Consider the following 15637-nt stretch of genomic DNA (forward strand, 5'->3'; position numbering starts at 1 on the left):
GCGCCGCCGAATAGGTAAGGAATCTTTCGGCTGAACATACTATCTCTCACTTGTCGAAGTTATTTCCGAGAGTTTGCTTTTTGACCAGGACTGGCTGACAAAGGCGAAGTTGATTCGGTGTTCGGCCCCCTCCCTGAGGGTTTGGAGAATCCGGTATTGGAAAAGATGCTCCAGGTCGCACCTTGCCCGGAGCCCTTGAAGGAAGATACTGGGGAGGATAATATGGGTGGACACGGGCCCCCAACACTGCCCATTCTAACTGAGGGAGCGAGCGTCTCCATGAAGGAAGACGACCGGAGGAGGAAAAGGACTGTGCCCGGGGATTCGGAAGCCGAAGGTTCCAAACGGGAGAAGAAGTCTCCCACAGAGGGTCCTACCTCGGGGGGTGCTTTTGTCACACAAAGTCCGTAGGGGGATCAATTCTCCAGCGAGTCGTAAGTGACCCGAAATACTTTAATAGTACAGGTATGCCATCTTTTTCTTCTGAGAAAATAACCACCACATATATCTTTGCAGTTCGGGTCTTAGCCCCTCTCAAATGAGCTCATCTTCGGGGGATCTTCTTCCCGAGATGATGGAGAGCAAAACGCCCCCTCCGGACTCCTCCGCTCCGGAAGCGGGCGACCCCGAAGTGTCGTCGCGGAGGGCCTCTCCGGGTCCGGCGAGGCCAGAAGATAATCCCATTGACCCCCGAAGCTCCCAATGTCCAGCTCCCGAAGAGAGCGGAAAAAGAGTCCGGCACCGTCTGGTGTGTGAACAGATGTTTTTAGGGAGTTGGTGGGGCGAGCGGCTATCTCAGATGAACACCGTGTGCTGATGAATACGGTGATGGAGAGAATCTCGTCCGCCGAAAGCGGATTGCATGAAGCTTTTATGAGTCTACTGACAGGCTTTGAGGTACGTAAAATAATGTATGATAGTCCTTCACATGCTAGGTGTGCCCTGTGTAGATAGTAGCCCCTGAGACTCTGGTTGTCGTCGGAAACGACGACGAACAGAGGATCATATTCCCAGGTAATAGCCATACTGCCTCTATGTGCAGGTGATGGAAGCTCCGGTGGCTAGCCGGACTATAGAGTTTGCCCTATTTAAAACGACAGTTGGATGCGGCAGACGCCGACATCGAGCTTGTTAACCAAAGGCTTGACGAGGCACAGGGTAAGTGTCATTATCTGGTAAACGCCACATAGTAAGAGCAGCATAATGCCAGTATATTTAATATGTTATGACTGCAGATGGAGCTGCCACTGTTGAAGCCTTGCAGGCAGAACTTTCCCGAGCCAAGGAACAAGCGAGGTTTAGTAATGCGGCTGCTTTGAAGGCGGCCGAAGAGTTGAAAACCGAGAAGGCGGCGCATGGAGAGAGCCGAGATAAGATGGCCAAGATGGCCATAGAATTAAAAGCCGCCACCGACCGTTGCCGGGTTCTTGAAAAGGAAAACCTAGCGAAGGCATTGGACCTTGAGAAGGCTGCTGTGACGAGAAAAGACATCCGCTCTGCTATGAGGGCGAAGAAGGAGGAGCTGCGGGAAGCCGGGGATATTGTAGCTGGGAAATCCTTTATGTTGCGGAGGAAGTTCGGAGATCCACGGTATGCCTCTCTGGATCGGCTGTGGAGTTCGGAGGATGTGTATATGGATTTGGCGGCGAGCGCTGCCGATGCGGCCAAGTACTTCCAGGGTCAGATGGACCATGAAGTGGACTAGCTGTTTTGGACACAATTCCATTCTCCCGAGCGTTCACTTTCATTGACTGACCAATTAGCCGAATGGGCCGAACTAAATAGGTTGTCCGGACTTGCCATGAGGTCTGTTGTGGATCAGCTATGGCCAGAAAGGCCAAAACCGAACAACTATTTCAGCTTGGTGCAGCAGCTCCTTGATGTGGTGCCGCGCATTAATGCGGTGAAGAGGTTGGCGTGCATAGAGGGCTCACGGATGGCCTTTGCCTGTGTTAAAGCATACTGGGCAGAGATGGATGCTACCACTGTTGCAGTGCGGGATTCGGCCATAGGTCGAATGGCTGCTGAGCACTACTTTGAAAGAAGTTCTTGAGGGTGCTCGTTTGATAGAGACCCAGTGCTCAAAAAATATTATGTTTGAGTGATATGTAATCTCATTGTAAGCGAAATGCTTTTATAAATTTTTATAAGGCTATTTTTATACTTTTGCCTGAAAGTAATATGATGCCTCCTGGGCGGCCGTTTATGTATACATGTGTATAACCTGAAAGATTGCAGCCGTCGGCTTCGACCCCCACACATATAATGCGGAGGTGCTCGCAAAAAACACACGTTCACACTTAACCCAACGTCTTGGTCCTATTAAGGAGGTGATAGCGGAGCGAGCGAGGCAACCGGACTATAATGCTTTAACACTTTCACTTAGCCATAGGAGTTTGACAGTGGGGCTACTAGATAGCCCCTGGTGGCTCCGCACTCTCCCGATCTCGGGGTGCGTACATGCCTGGCCGGAAAACGGCCCTTCGTTAAGGCGGACGAATTCTAACATTCCAACAGGTCATCGAGTGGTTGACCAGTCTCACGCTATATCATGACAGTTAGTTTTCGACTTTCTCTACTGAGGTGCTCGTCCGGATGAACCAGAGCACAATCGTAGTAGTTCTCCTGGTGCTACCTTAGCCGGTAAAGCGGAACGTAAGGCACCAAAACACAGGAGCCGGGCAAACCCAACATTTGACCAAAGACAATCATTCGGAGCTGATGCATATAGGGCCCAACTCGCGACGCCGAACACCCCCTAAGGTATTCGGTCTTTGTGGTATAAACCGGGCCTAAATAATGGCCTTTGTAAGAAGCCCCTTGTGTCCAGGTACGTGCATTGTTCTGGCGTGGCCACATGCCAAGACGTTAGCATCCTTCTCCACGGTGGATATGTATCAACAAGAGACAGTAAAAAAGGTTTACACAGGGTCTTAATCTAAAAAGAATCCTTGGGGTGGGTCCCTGCTGCACATCTGCACCTGTGTCTCCGTTGTGCCGTATCCTGGACGGGTGTAGCACGATGATCGTCTGTAAAAGAGAGGAATTTAGGTGAAAAAGTTGTCGTGCAAAAAGGATAGTTTTTAAAGAAACCATGTATAATTCAAGATGAGAAGAAATTGCCACTTGTTTGCGCGCGTTGAGCCCCTTGTATTGACAAATAGGGGTGTGACCCTTTATTCGGTATAAATAGCGGCACCGGACTTGATTAGTTGTGTCTGAGGTGTTGACGACCTATTGGATGCTTTCGCTGGTCCCGGCACCTTTAGTGTGCGGCTGCCAAGGCAGCCGCGCTCTCTTCGGCGCGCAGAGATTGCTTGATATTTCCTTTCACTGAAATGATGCCACGTGGACCGGGCATCTTGAGTGTGAGGGAGGCGTAGTGTGGTATTGCATTAAAGCGAGCGAAAGCTTCGCGTCCGAGCAGTGCTTGATAGCCACTTTGGAACGGAGCGATGTGAAAGGTTAAATGCTCACAACGGAAGTTATCGGGGGAGCCGAATATAACTTGTAGTAGGAGGGAGCCCGTACAACGAGCCCTGGGCCTGGCGTTACTCCTTTAAAGGTCGTATTGCTATGGCGAATTTTTTTTGGGTCTAACCCCATCCCGCAGAGTGTATCCTAATATATTAGGTTTAGACTGCTGCCACCATCCATCAAGACTCGTGTGAAGTGATATCCGCGAATTACTGGGTCTAATACCAGGGCAGCCCATCCTGCGTGTCGGATGCTTGCTGAGTAATTGCGATGGTCGAAAGTGATCGGTTGAGACGACCAGTGGCAGGACTTCGCGGTGACAGGCACTTGGGTATATTTTCCTGGGAGTGCCGCGTTGTTTTTTCCCTTGATCATGTGTAACACGTTTACTGTTTTGACTTCTGGTGGAAATTTCTTTTGTTCCCCAGTGTCTTGCTTGGGAGGCTCGTCCTCGTCTTCACTTGGTGTATCCTCCCCCTTGTGTACGGCGTTGAGCTTGCCGGACTTCTTGAAGACCTAACATTCTCTGTGGGTATGATTAGCCGATTTACCAGGGGTACTATGGATTTGACATACTTGGTCCAGAATTTTGTTGAGGCTGGACAATTCATCCCTGGTGCCTTTAGAGGGCGGCTTTTGCTGACCTGGCCGAGAGCTTTTGAATCCGGCATTTACTGCCGTGCCCTTCGTGCTGTCTTCTTTATTCCGGCGTTTGTTATTGCTGTTGCGCCGTGATTTCCCATTTCCATCTCTAACTTCAGATGTACGGGGGTCGCTGGTGCTGCATCTGGCTAGCCAGCTATCCTCACCCGCGCAAAAGCGGGTCATGAGGTTTGTTAATGCGGCCATCGTTCTCGGCTTATTTTGGCCGAGGTGTCTGGCGAGCCATTCATCACGGACGCTATGCTTAAAAGCTGCCAAGGCTTCGGCATCCGGACAATCAACAATCTGGTTCTTTTTAGTAAGAAACATGTTCCAAAGCTTTTGGGCTGACTCTCCGGGCTGTTGAGTTATATGACTCAAATCGTCCGCATCCGGAGGTCAGACATAAGTCCCTTGAAAATTTGCCCGAAAGGCGTCTTCGAGCTCTTCCCAACTTCCAATGGAGCTTTCGGGAAGGCCTTTAAGCCAGTGAGGAGCTGGCCCTTTGAGTTTGAGGGGTAAGTACTTGATGGCGTGGAGATCATCTCCTCGAGCCATATGGATATGAAGGATGTAGTCCTCAATCCAGACCCCAGGGTCTGTTGTTCCGTCGTATGCCTCTATGTTTACGGGTTTGAATCCCTCTGGAAATTCATGGTCCAGCACCTCCTCGGTGAAACATAGGGGGTGTGCGGCACCCCTGTAGCTGGGTGTACCACGTTGTTCGGATGTTTGTTGTGTTGCATTGTATGCTGGGGCACGCTTGCGTGGTCCATAGATGGATCTTGTTGCACCGTCCTTTGGGTGCGAGCCCTCGCATGGGTCGCGTGTTGTATTTTGAGTGGCGTTGTATGCCGCTCTGTGTTGGTAGAGGGGTCGTCTATCCGGCCAGGTGGCTGCTTTGATATTTGGTTGTGGGGGGTCTGAGGTCTCCTCATCGAATTCAGGTAGCAGCTTACGCTTTGGGTAGCTCTTGGAGGGGCGATTGTCGCCGTACCTCGCTGCTGTGTTGAGTATTTTACTCCATCTGATTTGGAGTGTGTCTTACGCAGCCTTGAGCCTTTGCTTCTGCTTTTTAAGACTCCTCGCGGTGGCAACAAGCCTTTTACGGGCATTTTGCTGCTCTGGGTGCCTGTCCGGCGTTATGTCGTCCGGACTATTATCCTTGATAGAATTTGTTTGTTCGGTTTGATTATCCGGATTGCCGTTGTCCGGCAGCGGTTCGCCCTGCTCCAGCGCTGGGTCTGTGTGATTGTTATTTCTGTCGAGGCGGGATTTGGGGCGGCGCTTGCGTCGCCGCTTTGACTGCTTCTCGAGGGAACAAGCCTTCGGTGCGTCCTTCCGCTCCTCGTTGTCATCTTTTGGTGCGTCCACCATGTATACGTCATATGACGAGGTGGCTTTCCCGGGCCCAATAGGCGCTGGTTCTTCATTGTCTCTTTCATCAGCGTCCATACCGTCGATGTCTTCAGAGTCGAAGTCGAGCATGTCGGTTAAATCATCGACAGTGGCTACAAAGTGGGTGGTGGCTGGGCTTTGAATTTCTTCATCATATGTATTCCAACCTTGCTGACCGTAGTCCGGCCAGGGCTCTCCTGATAAAGAGAGAGACTTTAGTGTCTTCAGAATATCGCCGAAAGGCGAGTGCTGAAAGACGTCCGCGGCAGTAAACTTCATGATCGGCGCCCAATCGGATTCGATCGGCAGGGGCGCGGAGGGTTCGGAGTCCAGAGAGGAGTCCGGCTCCTTCGAGTCACGAGTCTCGCGGAGTGCGGGGCTGGTGTTCGGCTCGATCGCCGTTGGGATCGCAGCCCCTGAGGTAGCGTCCAACCACCCATCCTCGATTGGCGCAGTTGGCTCCGAATTAAGGGTCGAAGCCGATGCGGGTGCGGCCTCCAGGACACTGTTCGGTGGCGGAGCTAGATCACGCTCGTCGTGGCAGTGCGGCGCGCTCGGCAGTGGCTCGAATCCGTTGAGGATCAAGTCCCTGCGGATGTCAGCCGTGTAGTTTAAACTTCCAAATCTGACCTGATGACCAGGGGCATAGCTTTCGATCTGCTCCAGATGGCCAAGTGAATTGGCCCGCAGTGCGAAGCCGCCGAAGACGAAGATCTGTCCAGGGAGGAAGGTCTCACCCTGGACTGCATCGCGATTGATGATCGTAGGAGCCATCAAGCCTAGCGGCGATGACACAGAGGAACTCTCAATGAAAACACCAATGTCAGTGTCAAAACCGGCGGATCTCGGGTAGGGGGTCCCGAACTGTGCGTCTAGGCCGGATGGTAACAGGAGGCAAGGGACACGAAGTTTTACCCAGGTTTGGGCCCTCTTGATGGAGGTAAAACCCTACGTCCTGCTTGATTAATATTGATGATATGCGTAGTACAAGAGTAGATCTACCACGAGATCGTAGAGGCTAAACCCTAGAAGCTAGCCTATGGTATGATTGTTATTCTGTATGTTGTCCTATGGACTAAAACCCTCCGGTTTATATAGACACCGGAGAGGGTTAGGGTTACACAAAGTCGGTTACAATGGTAGGAGATCTACATATCCGTATCGCCAAGCTTGCCTTCCACGCCAAGGAAAGTCCCTTCCGGACACGGGACGAAGTCTTCAATCTTGTATCTTCATAGTCCAGGAGTTCGGCTGGAGGTATACTCCGGCCATCCGGACACCCCCTAATCCAGGACTCCCTCAATAGGAGATCATTGTTATTATGGCTTATGTGATATGGGTGCTAGTGCTAGTGTTATACCTTATGACTTGTGTAAAGAAATCAAGCATGAAATTGCACCTGCTGAGTTAGAAGATATTGATGTCACAATTAAACTTGCTAATAGAGATACTATTTAATCAATGGGAATTGTTAGATATGTTGAAGTCTTGTGCGGGAAAACTAAATATCCTACTGATTTTCTTGTTCTTAGTTCTCCACAAGATAGCTTTCGTCCCATTATATTTGGTAGACCCTTCTTGAATACTGTTAATGCTAAGATAGACTGCGAAAAGAATGTTGTTACTATTGGCTTAGATGATATGACTCATGAATTTAATTTCTCTAAATTTAGTAAACAACACCGTGAAGAAGAATTACCTAGTAAAGATGAAATTATTGGTCTTGCTTCTATTGTCGTACCTCCTAGTGATCCTTTAGAACAATATTTGCTAGACCATGAGAATGATATGTTTATGAATGAAAGAAGGGAAATAGATGAAGTATTCTTTAAACAAGAACCTATGCTAAAACACAATTTGCCTGTTGAAATCCTAGGGGACTCCCCTCCACCTAAAGGTGATCCCATGTTTGAGCTTAAACCGTTGCCTGATAATCTTAAATATGCTTATCTTGATGAAAAGAAGATATATCCTGTTATTATTAGTGCTAACCTTTCAGAGCATGAAGAAGAAATATTATTGAAAACTCTGAAGAAGCACCGTGCTACTATTGGATATACTCTTGATGATCTTAAGGGCATTAGTCCCACTCTATGTCAACATAAAATAAATTTGGAAGCAGATGCCAAACCAGTTCGTGATCCTCAACGACGTCTGAATCCTAAAATGTAAGAAGTGGTAAGAAAAGAAATACTAAAGCTTCTAGAGGCAGGTATAATTTATCCCGTTGCTGATAGTCAGTGGGTAAGTCCTGTTCATTATGTCCCTAAGAAGGGAGGTATTACTATTGTTCCTAATGATAAAGATGAATTGGTTCCACAAAGAATTATTATAGGTTATAGGATGGTAATTGATTTCCGCAAATTAAATAAGGCTACTAAGAAAGATCATTACCCCTTAGCTTTTATCGATCAAATGCTAGAAAGATTATGCAAACATACACATTACTACTTTCTAGATGGTTATTCTGGTTTCTCTCAAATACCTGTGTTGGCTAAAGATCAATCAAAGACTACTTTTACATGCCCTTTTGGTACTTTTGCTTATAGACGTATGCCTTTTGGTTTATGTAATGCACCCGCTACCTTTCAAAGATGCATGATGGCTATATTCTTTGACTTTTGTGAAAAGATTTGTGAGGTTTTCATGGACGACTTTTTCGTCTATGGATCTTCTTTTGATGATTACTTGAGCAATCTTGATCGAGTTTTGCAGAGATGTGAAGAAACTAATCTTGTCCTGAATTGGGAAAAGTGCCACTTTATGGTTAATGAGGGTATTGTCTTGGGGCATAAAGTTTCCGAAAGAGGTATTGAAGTTGATAAAGCCAAGGTTGATGCTATTGGAAAGATGCCATGTCCCAAGGACATCAAAGGTATAAGAAGTTTCCTTGGTGACGCCGGATTTTATAGGAGGTTCATTAAGGACTTCTCAAAAATTTATCGGCCTCTGACTAATTTATTACAAAAAGATATACCGTTTGTCTTTGATGATGATTGTGTATAAGCATTTGAAATACTTAAGAAAGCATTAGTCTTTGCACCTATGTTCAGCCACCTAATTGGAATTTACCCTTTGAAATTATGTGCGATGCTTGCGATTATGCTGTAGGTGCTGTTCTAGGGCAAAGAGTTGATAAGAAATTAAATGTTATCCATTATGCTAGTAAGACTCTAGACAATGCTCAAAGAAATTATGCTACTACTGAAAAAGAACTTTTAGCAGTTGTATTTGCTTGTGATAAGTTCAGACCTTATATTGTTGATTCTAAAGTAACTATCCACACTGATCATGCTTCTATTAAATATCTTATGGAGAAGAAAGATGCTAAACCTAGACTTATTAGATGGGCTCTCTTGCTACAAGAATTTGATTTGCATATTGTTGATAGAAAAGGAGCTGAGAACCCCGTTGCAGACAACTTATCTAGGTTAGAGAATGTTCTTGATGACCCACTACCTATTGATGATAGCTTTCCTGATGAACAATTAAGTGTCATAAGTACTTTTCGTAGTACCCCTTGGTATGCTGATTATGCTAATTACATAGTTGCTAAATTTATACCACCTAGCTTCACATACCAACAAAAGAAAAAGTTCTTCTATGATTTGAGACATTACTTTTGGGATGACCCACATATTTATAAAGGAGTAGATGGTGTTATTAGACGTTGTGTACCTGAGCATGAACAGGAACATATCCTACGCAAGTGCCACTCCGAAACTTATGGAGGACACCACGCGGGAGATAGAACTGCACATAAGGTATTGCAATCCGGTTTTTATTGGCCTACTCTCTTCAAGGATGCCCGTAAGTTTGTCCTATCTTGTGATGAATGTCAAAGAATTTGTAATATTAGTAGACGTCAAGAAATGCCTATGAATTATTCACTTGTTATTGAACCGTTTGATGTTTGGGGCTTTGATTATATGGGACCTTTTCCTGCCTCTAATGGATATACACATATTTTAGTTGCTGTTGATTACGTTACTAAGTGGGTAGAAGCTATTCCAACTAGTAGTGCTGATCATAACACTTCTATTAAAACACTTAAAGAAGTTATTTTTCTGAGGTTTGCAGTCCCTAGGTATTTAATGACTGATGGTGGTTCACATTTTATTCATGGTGCTTTCCATAAAATGCTTGCTAAATATGACGTCAATCATAGAATTGCATCTCCGTATCACCCACAGTCTAGTGGTCAAGTAGAATTGAGTAATAGAGAACTAAAATTAATTTTGCAAAAGACTGTCAATAGGTCTAGAAAGAATTGGTCCAAGAAACTTGATGATGCATTATGGGCCTATAGAACTGCATATAAAAACCCTATGGGTATGTCTCCGTATAAAATGGTATATGGAAAAGCATGTCACTTACCTCTCAAACTAGAACAGAAGGCATATTGGGCTATTAAAGAGCTCAATTGTGATTTTAAACTTGCCGGTGAGAAGAGGTTATTTGATATTAGCTCACTCGATGAATGGAGAACCCAAGCTTATGAAAATGCCAAGTTGTTTAAAGAAAAGGTTAAAAGATGGCATGATAAAAGGATACAAAAGCATGAGTTTAATGTAGGTGATTATGTATTGCTATACAACTCTCGTTTAAGATTTTTTGCAGGAAAACTTCTCTCTAAATGGGAAGGGCCCTATGTTATCGAGGAGGTCTATCATTCCGGTGCCATAAAAATCAACAACTTCGAAGGCACAAATCCGAAGGTGGTAAACGGTCAAAGAATCAAACACTATATCTCAGGTAATCCCATAAATGTTGAAACCAATATCATTGAAACCGTAACCCCGGAGGAATACATAAGGGACACTTTCCAGAATGTTTCAGACTCCGAAAAGGAATAGGTATGTGGTATAGTAAGTAAACCGACTCCAAAACAATTTTTAAGGCAATATTTCTCTGTTTTGGAATATTTAGAAAAATAGAAAATTAAGTAGCAGTCCGGGAAGGACACGAGGGCCCCACGAGGGTGGAGTGCGCGCCCTACCCCCTGGGCGCGCCCCCTACCTCATGAGCACCTCATGTGCCTTCCGGACTCCGTTTTCTTTCACGATACGTATTTTGGTCGGTAAAAATTCATTATATATTCTCCCAAAGGTTTTGACTCCCGTATCACGTAAAAATCCCTTGTCTTTGTTTTGAGCTGTCCTGCTGTAGACAGAGCAACATGTCGTCCCAGGATTCGGAAGGAGAAAGCTATGTGGCTGATTACCTTGCAGATCCTAAGGTCTAGGGGGATGTGGAGCATTGTGGTTGGACTACGGAAGAAGAAGAAGACTATGAACCCAAGAGAAAGGAGGAGACGAGCTCAGATGAAGATGAAGTCCCACTACCTCAACCTGGGGACATGCATGTGGAGTTCAAAAAGTCAAGCCTCCCGGATAGGGTAAAGAAACCTAAGATCGAGTTTATCCCTTTTCGCCTCTTGCAGGAGAACAAGCAGGAACTATGCAGAAAGATACTGAGCTTGGAGCAGGAGATCGAGGACCTAAGGGACCAAAATTCTGTCCTCAAACGCAAATTAAGGAAGAAGCCTACGCCATCAACAAAATCACCACCGTCTCCTCCAACAAAAAGGAATTGAGTATCTGGGTATGGGCACTCCACTTGGCAACTGCCAAGCTTGGGGGAGTGCCCCGGTATCATATCACCATCACTTTTATCTGTAACATTTTCCTTAGTCCGATCTTATTAGTAGTATCTTGATCTAGTAGAATAAAAGTTCTTAGTGTGATCTAGTTGTGAGTTTGGCTTTATTATCCTTCTATGTAATCGAGTCCGTGAGCTATATAATAAAGATTAGTGTTGAGTCAAGGGCTTGATTATTTTGCCATGATCCTAAGTGAATAAAAGAAAAGAGAAAGAAATAAAAAGAAACAAAGAGATCATATGGATCTCATGGGGAGTAATGAGCTCACATAGAAAAAGTATGATGAATAAAAGTTGTTGAGAGTTAACAAGCATAGTTTGGTCATTGTTGCAATTAATAGGAAGTAATAAAGAAAGAGAGGTCTTCACATATAGATATACTATCTTGGACATCTTTTATGATTGTGAGCACTCATTAAAATATGACATGCTAAAGAGTTGACATTGGACAAGGAAGACAACATAATGGGTTATGTTTTCTTACATCTGAGATAAATTATATTGTCTTGGATCCTCCAACATGTTGAGCTTGCCTTTCCCCCTCATGCTAGCCAAATTCTCAGCACCAAGTAGAGATACTACTTGTGCTTCCAAATACCCTTAAACCAGTTTTGCCATGAGAGTCCACCATACCTACCTATGGAGTGAGTAAGATCCTTCAAGTAAGTTTTCATCGGTGCAAAGCAATAAAAAATTTCTCTCTAAATATGTATGATTGATTGGTGTGGGAGAAATAAGCTTTATACGATCTTGTGATGTGGAAGTAATAAAAGCGATGGACTGCATAATAAAGGTTCATATCACAAGGGGCAATATGAAGTGACGTTCTTTTGCATTAAGATTTTGTGCATCCAACCATAAAAGCGCATGACAACCTCTGCTTCCCTCCGCGAAGGGCCTATCTTTTATCATTATCTTCTACCTTATGCAAGAGTCATGGTGATCTTCACCCTTCCTTTTTACATTTTACCCTTTGGCAAGCACAATATGTTGGAAAGATCCCGGTATATATGGCTAATTGGATGTGGGTTTTCATGAACTATTACTGTTGACATTACCCCTGAGGTAAAACGTTGGGAGGCAAGACTATAAGCCCCTATCTTTCTCTGTGTCTGATTAAAACTCCACACCCATAAGTATTGCGTGAGTGTCAGCAATTGTGAAAGATTATATGATAGTTGAGTATGTGGACTTGCTGAAAAGCTCTTATACATTGACTCTTTCCTATGTTATGATAAATTGCAATTGCTTCAATGACCGAGATTATAGTTTGTTAGTTTGCAATGAAGTTTACAATTCATACTTGATATTGCGATTGAATTATTACTCTAGCATTAGAGATCATATGACAAGAATTATATAAGTTGCTGTTCTAAGAATGATCATGATGCCCTCATGTCCGTAATTTATTTTTATCGACACCTTCATCTCTAAACATGTGGACATATTTTTTGATTTCGGCTTTTCGCTTGAGGACAAGCAAGGTCTAAGCTTGGGGGAGTTGATACGTCCATTTTGCATCATGCTTTTATATCGATATTTATTGCATTATGGGCTGTTATTTCACATTATGTCACAATACTTATGGCTATTCTCTCTTATTTTACAAGGTTTACATAAGGAGGGAGAATGCCGGCAGCTGGAATTCTGGGCTGGAAAAGGAGCAAATATTAGAGACCTATTCTGCACAAATCCAAAAGTCCTGAAACTCCACGGAACATCTTATAATAAATAATGAAAAATCCTCACCAAAGATGAAGACCAGGGGGCCCACACCCTTCTCACGAGGGTGGGGGCGCCCCCCTAGGGCGCGCCCCCTACCTCGTGGGCCCCCTGGTGGCTCTCCGATGATCATCTTCTCCTATATGAAGTCTTTCGTCGAGAAAAAAAATAAGAAGCAACATTTCGGGTGGAAACTCCGCCGCCACCAGGCTGAACCTTGGCGGATCCAATCTAGAGCTCCGGCAGAGCTGTTCTGCCAGGGAAACTTCCCTCCCGGAGGGGGAAATCATCGCCATCGTCATTACCAATGCTCCTCTCATCGGGAGAGAGCAATCTCCATGAACATCTTCATCAGCACCATCTCATCTCAAAACCCTAGTTCATCTCATGTATCCAATTCTTGTCTCCAAGTCCGGGATTGGTGCTAGTTGGTTGCTAGTAGTGTTAATTACTCCTTGTAGTTGATGCTAGTTGGTTTAATTGGTGGAAGATCATATGTTCAAATCCTTTATGCATATTAATACCCCTATGATTATGAACATGAATATGATTTGTGAGTAGTTACGTTTGTTCCTGAGGACAAGGGAGAAGTCTTGCTATTAGTAGTCATGTGAATTTGGTATTCGTTCGATATTTTGATGAGATGTATGTTGTCTAGCCTCTAGTGGTCTTATGTGAACGTCGACTACATAACACTTCACCATTATTTGGGCCTAGAGGAAGGCATTGGGAAGTAATAAGTAGATGATGGGTTGCTAGAGTGACAGAAGCTTAAACCCTAGTTTATGCGTTGCTTCGTAAGGGGCTGATTTGGATCCATATGTTTCATGCTATGGTTAGGTTTATCTTAATACTTTTGTTGTAGTTGTGGATGCTTGCAATAGAGGTTAATCATAAGTGGGATGCTTGTTCAAGTAATAACAACACCCAAGCACCGGTCCACCCACATATCAAATTATGAAAGTACCGAACGCGAATCATATGAACGTGATGAAAACTAGCTTGACGATATTCCCATGTGTCCTCGGGAGCGCTTTTCCTTATATAAGAGTTTGTCCAGGCTTGTCCTTTGCTACAAAAAGGATTGGGCCACCTTGCTGCACTTTATTTACTTTTGTTACTTGTTGCTCGTTACAAATTATCTCATCACAAAACTATCTGTTACCACTTATTTCAGTACTTGCAGAGAATACCTTGCTGAAAACCGTTTATCATTTCCTTCTGCTCCTCATTGGATTCGACACTCTTACTTATCGAAAGGACTACGATAGATCCCCTATACTTGTGGGTCATCATACCACGATGTCGAGTGCCCATAACTGTTCCCGCGTAGTTGGTTAGTGCGTATTGGCCAGTAGACAGACTCAGATCAAATACCCAGATCTCGTTAAGCGTGTTATTTTGAAGTAATCACGAACGCCGACCAGGGCCAGGCCCACCTCTCAGCTAGGTGGTCTCCGCCTGCCCTGTCACTCCGCCTCAAAGTAACAGTCAGGGGCCGTCGGGAACCTAGGCCCACCACTACCTGGGTGGAACCATCTGCCCCTTCAGCCCCCAACATCGGAATCATTTGCGAGTACTCAAAGAGCCGACTCGACTTTAGTCACAACATTTATATGTATAAAGTATATAATAAATAGATCACCTCCCGAGTGGTCATGACCCGGTAGTATAGCATGGCAGACAAACAAGAACAATGTAGGGCCACTGATGATAAACTAGCATCCTATACTAAGCATTTAGGATTGCAGGTAAGGTATCAATAGTTGTAGCAACAATGACAGGCTATGCATCAGGATAGGATTAACGGAAAGCAGTAACATGCTACACTACTCTAATGCAAGCAGTATAGAGGAGAGTAGGCGATATCTGGTGATCAAGGGGGGGCTTGCCTAGTTGCTTTGTCAAGAGAGAGGGGTCGTCAACACCGTAGTCATACTGGGTAGCAGCGGCGTCGGTCTCGGTGTCTAGCGAGAGGAGAGGGGGAAGAAACAATAAATATTAAGCAAACAGATGCATAGCGATGCATGACATGACAAGTATCGGTGATAGGAGTGCCCTAACGCGGTATGAGGTGGTACCGGTGAAGGGGGGAAACATCCGAGAAAATATCCCCGGTGTTTTGCGTTTTCGGACAGATGAACCGGAGGGGAAAGTTGCATGTTCGCTATGCTAGGGATGCGTGGCGGACGAACGGGCTGCGTATCCGGATTCGTCTCGTCGTTCTGAGCAACTTTCATGTACAAAGTTTTTCCATCCGAGCTACGGTTTATTTTATATTGATTTTAAAAGACTTAAATCTTTTTTTGCATTTATTTAATTATTTAAATTCAACATTATCCAAAACAGTGCCGCATGACATCAGCAGTCAACGTTTAATTATTTAAATTAAGTTCAGTGACTGTTTGACTAATTAACAGTAGTTAATTAGGTTAACTAATAATTAGGTTAATTAATCTTAATTAGTTAATTTAAACAGAATTAATTAAGTTAATTATTTAGTTAATTAATTAATTAATATTTGATTTTATTATTTATTTTTATTTTTTTATTTTTTTAACGTTTAGGGGTTGTGGCCCCACCTGTCATTTGGCCAAAGGGCCATAGTGGGTCAGGCAGCTTAATAGGCGCGAGCGTTGGGCATCGCCCGATCGGCGAAGTCGTGCGGGGTTGGCCCCGGGCGCGGGCGCGCAGGCAGCAGCACACAGCAAGGGGCAGGGGGCTTGCGGTTGCCGGC

Source organism: Triticum dicoccoides, chromosome 5A, assembly GCF_002162155.2.
Source record: "Triticum dicoccoides isolate Atlit2015 ecotype Zavitan chromosome 5A, WEW_v2.0, whole genome shotgun sequence".
Classification (NCBI taxonomy): Eukaryota; Viridiplantae; Streptophyta; class Magnoliopsida; order Poales; family Poaceae; genus Triticum; species Triticum dicoccoides.